We start from the raw sequence: 5,030 nt of genomic DNA, 5'->3' as shown, positions 1-5,030 counted from the left end.
GGCTGGGTGACGCGGGCGGCGCGCGTTCACTGCCTGCGTCATTCTATAAATAGAGCCATTTGTTTCAATTACAGCGCCGCGCCTGACTGATGGCTTTTTCCATTGACGGCATGCAGTGGGAAAAGGAGCGAAAGGCGATCCTCACGAGTGGCTGTACAATGGAAACACATCGTTTACTGCGTGTGTGATGATGCATTACGATAATAGTGAATATTATCAGGCCAGCAATTGTCCGAAATTAGAAGCAGATGAACGCATTAAAACAGGCGGCTGCAAAGTTTGAATAGAATATTAAAAAAAAAATTTCGACATTTAAGAGACTATTTCTCGTTTTGTGTTGCTGTTCCTGCCTTGCAAGCGCTTTGGAGAAGATCCATCCAAACAACAAACTTGAGAAACTACACGTGTGCTATATTTATACATTAGTTGTGCCAAGTTACTTTTGTTTCTAAGCATATTGTAATTGGTAAAGTTGTAGTTTCGCAGAAGAACCAGCTGTCATATACTTATAATTCATTAACAACAAGGGAGATTGTAGGTAGCAATTTGAACCATGTACACACAGAAAGTCTGATCCATTGATCCATCCCCTCCTCCCAAATCTACCAAACGTCCAGTGATGTCGGCACCAAATTTAGAATTATGCACATTTCTTCTAAATGTTAACCCCACCTTACTGACTCACATTTTCTTAGGGAGATTGTAGAAGGGGCAAACTCACTGGGATTTTTGAAATGTGCATTAAAAATATTTATAATATGTTAATTTTATAATATGTTTGAATTTATCTAGATTCAACAGTGAACGAGCTTTTTCTCAAAACAACTTGAAAAGTCACTGCATCTCCATAGAGTGCATGAAAACAGAAATGTTGGCACGTGAGACATGTAGATCTTGAATATGTGTATTTTAGCTTCTTGGAGACAGCTCCAGAAAGTTTTTTTTCGAGAATAAGACAAGTTAAAGGTTGACTTTGAAGGAAAAAGTATTTTAAATGCTAATTATGTGATCATCTTCCCAGCCAAAACATGTGTTTGTTGGAAGAAATACTTATGGGGAGCAGGCAGGGAAGTGGAATTGAGGCCAAAATCAAATCAGCCATGATCTTATTGAATGGGAAGCAGGCTACTCCTGCTCTTATTATGTTCTTAGGTATCTTCGCTTGGATACCTCAGCATCTGCTTGCTGTTTCTCAACTGCCACCTCCACCTTCACAAAAGGTGTTCCATACAAGTTAAGCACAATGAAAAAAGGTATTTGCAGACAGGCAATGGTTGTGTACAGTGCTTCAAATGACACCTCTCAGAGAATGCAGTAGTTTGTGCCAGCTTAATGGGCCCCACAAGAAATGTGTGCATAGACAAGAAACTCACTAACCTTTGCTTTATTCCTGATACCAACATATTTCTTCTTCACTTGCAGCCAGGTACAAGGAAGTTAGGCAACTGCACTGACTCAGTCAGTGACCTCCATCCACGCAATTGCCACCTGTGCTTTCATTCAGCCCTAAGTATGGCTATGCTTCTTTAGTGCTCCTTCTGGAGTAGAATGTACAACTCTTCAGCATCAAAAGGGGCACTGTTGTCCACATTTTTTTTTATTCGTAGCCAATCTTTCCAATTCTTTGTCAAATCACAAACGCCAGAGGTCACCTTGCACACACCAAGGATCACTCTGCGCCAATGCTCTTAGCCAAAAGGCCGAGAGCCACTGCACTGTTCCTGGAAGTACTGCAATACCAGGTTCGTGCCATGGAGGTGGATGGGTCAGCAACCCCACACACCTCCATGGAGGTGGATGGATCAATCCACCCCACCCACCTCCTATTTCCAAAAAGCATAGGAGAACCACCTTCCTGATCCAGGGAGAACCACTTTGGGGTCATGGTTACTCCCCTGTCAGGTCAGTTACGCATGATCTTAGCCAAAAGGCCGAGAAGCGATAGTCTTTGCTCTGCCATTGTGAATAATTAATCAATTTCTCTTCTACCACTACAATTTCCCCTTTTATAGCTAGCTGCATTGCTTTAAGAATTCTCTTGCAGGATTTTGTGATCCTCACATTGGTGGACTCTCAGTACTGGACTAGCAACCAAGAGGTGGTGCATAAAATTCCACCATAGCCAGTTGTGAAATTGAATTGAATAAATTTCTGGTCTAGCATCAGAAGAAAATCCATTAAAAAAAACAAAATGGAACCGAATGCCCTTCAGGGAAGGGGGCCTGCCACCACTATCCAATCTGGCCTATGCATGACTCTAGTCCCACATTAGATGGTTGACTCTTAATACTCTTTGAATTGGCCTAACAAGGCATTCAGTTGTAAACAATCAATATCAAATTTAAAAATAAGCAGAATAAAATCACATGGACTGAAGCATTGTATGAGGACAAGATTTAAGCAATCTCAGCCCAGCTGACCATGCAAAGTCCTCATTAACATCTGGGGAATAATGCCCATGTTAGCAGAGCTGTCCCACAGACTAGTCAAGTAACAGTGTGACATAGTCATACTCACAGAATCATATCTATCAGCCAACATCCCAGACTCCTCCATCACTATCCCTGGCTCTGTCCTATCCCAGCGGCAGAATAGACCCATCTGAGGTGGATGCACAGTGGTATACAATGGATGGAAGAGCCCTCAGTATTGACTCCGATCCAACAAAGTCTCATGGCTTCAGGTCAAACAATATCAAAGAAATCTCCTGTTGATTGCCACCTACCACTTCCTCAACTGAACACTCAGTACTCCTCCATGTACCCAAAACTGCACACAGTACCCTAACTGCTATAGCCTAACCGTTGTCTTGTACAAATAAATCCTAACCTTGCACTCTATGCTCCATTTATAAATTGGGCTACAATAACTCAAAAACAACAGAGTATAATGGGAAAGTATAAAAGGACATATATCAGTTCATAAGTGATTAGGTCTACTTATGGAAATTAATATCAGCTATTTACACATATGAAAAAGTTTTTGGAAAAAGCCTGAACTCTTACACAGGGACACTGTTAGCCATTTCATAGAGAGACCCTTTCACAAAAACACTCTCCCTTCTTCACAGAGGCACTCTTTCCCTCTTTCATGGAAACACTCACCCCCTCCCTTTACAGAGGCATGCTTACCTCTTCGGTTCATAAAATGACCCTTTCCCCCTCCCTCACTGGCCACTCTCTGGTCCCTGACACACCTTACTGCTGATTCCAGCTCTAGTTCCGACCTGATGCTGTTACTTTTCTCTGGGAATGGACTCTCTAGCAAGAGCTTACACTGCAAAAGCTGATTTGTCACACTTAGTGGAAAAACTGTACATGTTTGTGTACAATGCATGCAGCTGCTTACATAAGTGTGTGTGTCCCTGGGACTCAAGCACAGTCACCAACCTTGTCGGCACCACAGTAAGTGCTACTTCTTATCTTCTCATTAGCATAAAAACCCAAACAGCGTCACCAGCATGACAACTATTTAAACACCAAACTGCTGCTGCTACAGAGATGGCACTGAAAATGATTGTACGCAATTGTGTACATTACGTCTGTCTGCCCACGCCTGTAACAAGTAACTGATGAGAATATGTAGCTGAGAGCATTTCCTGCAAACTGTGAAACAAGTATTAGCATAGTTAAATATAGTTGGCTTACGTGCAAATGTTACTTCTAGTTAGAAACCTCTCCATGGCTGTACAAATAAGAGACTTTATATGGGTGGGTGCATGAGTTTTTAAAATTATGTTTTATTTGCAACCTGATTTTTATGTTGGAACAGTATCTAGTTGCCCACTAAGGAACTAACATTGTTTGGACATAATCATCATAAATAAAAATCACTGTCAAATATATTATTGATGATTCATTAATAAGTTAATCAGCTTGCTTTAAATAAACATGACCTGAAATAAAATTATGTATACTGTATTTGTAAAATAGTAACATCTTTTATATGTAATAACATCTATTTCACAAGAACTGGCAGATTTTCAAATTACAAATGTCACTGGCATCTGTGGTATCTCACTATAAAAGCAGCAGTTCTTTTTAGGAAATATAACTTGAGAACTTCCTCTTGTATTTAAAAATAGAAAATGCTGAAAACACACAGCAGGATTCTCAGAATCTGAAAAGAGTAAAACTGTTTACTTCTCAGGTGTAAACCTTTGCCAGTAGTAGATTTTTTTCCTTTCTGCGATTACGTGGCATTAGCAGCACAGCAGTCAATGACATGGCAGGGAATACCTTGGCACATCCTTTGCTTTCAAATTGTTCTGTTTGATGTTGCTGAGTAATTTCGGACCGGCGAGCTGCTTATCTGCTTTGTCAGGAGGGCAGCTTTTAGTTGTCTTGAGACAGATGCAGGCCTCAAAAAGAGGGATAACCACCAAGTTGGAGTGGTTGATGACACTGTAAGAATATGGGCTTTTGAGCGTATTTTGAGGGATTAGGCATTGAAAGAGTTAAATGACCCTAAGCTTTTCTCTAAAGGTACTGTTCTGCAAAAATACATGGCTTTGGACTGACTGCTAACTTCTGGCCAGTGGAGTATCACAAGTGGCCTTGTTATTTCTAGAAGAGAGGGGCAAGAACAGAGTGAGACGTAGAGCTGGCTACAGCCTTATCTCTTTCTATGTCTGTGGGAATGCGCAAGCTTTTGTAAGTTGTTAAAATATAATCAAATATATTTCTCTTTTACCATTTTTCATTATTAAGCTTTGCTAGATTGCACTTATTAAGGTTGCTATTCTATAGGTTTATTACTTTAGATTTATTTCTCCTCTGTTAGAATTAGGGAAAAGTATGCTAAAATCATGGCTTTATTTAGTTAGAACTCTTGTCCTCAAGGTACTGGGTTGCTTCATCAGCCATGAAAACATAAATCAAAGACAGAAAAAGCTTATGCTAAAGCTAAAACACAGATAGGGGAGGCCTAAGGCCTGGACACAGAGCCTGCCATGCCTATGATTGGATGGATTTTTCCACAATTCCAGTTTTTGGTATATATCCTCGAAGGTTTGGGTCATTCTCAGTGTA

The 5,030-nt window shown here is 40.5% G+C and overlaps 1 non-coding gene across 1 annotated transcript; it reads right to left on the bottom strand.

The window, feature by feature from the left end:
• Positions 1-1,746: 1,746 nt before the first annotated feature.
• LOC139260557 (U2 spliceosomal RNA) lies at positions 1,747-1,943 on the bottom strand. The gene has a single exon (XR_011592813.1). It is a non-coding gene; the product is annotated as a U2 spliceosomal RNA (small nuclear RNA).
• Positions 1,944-5,030: the final 3,087 nt, after the last annotated feature.

This window comes from Pristiophorus japonicus, chromosome 3, assembly GCF_044704955.1.
Source record: "Pristiophorus japonicus isolate sPriJap1 chromosome 3, sPriJap1.hap1, whole genome shotgun sequence".
In the NCBI taxonomy this organism is placed as follows: Eukaryota; Metazoa; Chordata; class Chondrichthyes; family Pristiophoridae; genus Pristiophorus; species Pristiophorus japonicus.
Note: the sequence above shows the minus strand (reverse complement) of the source record. Positions and strands in the feature narration are given on the sequence as shown.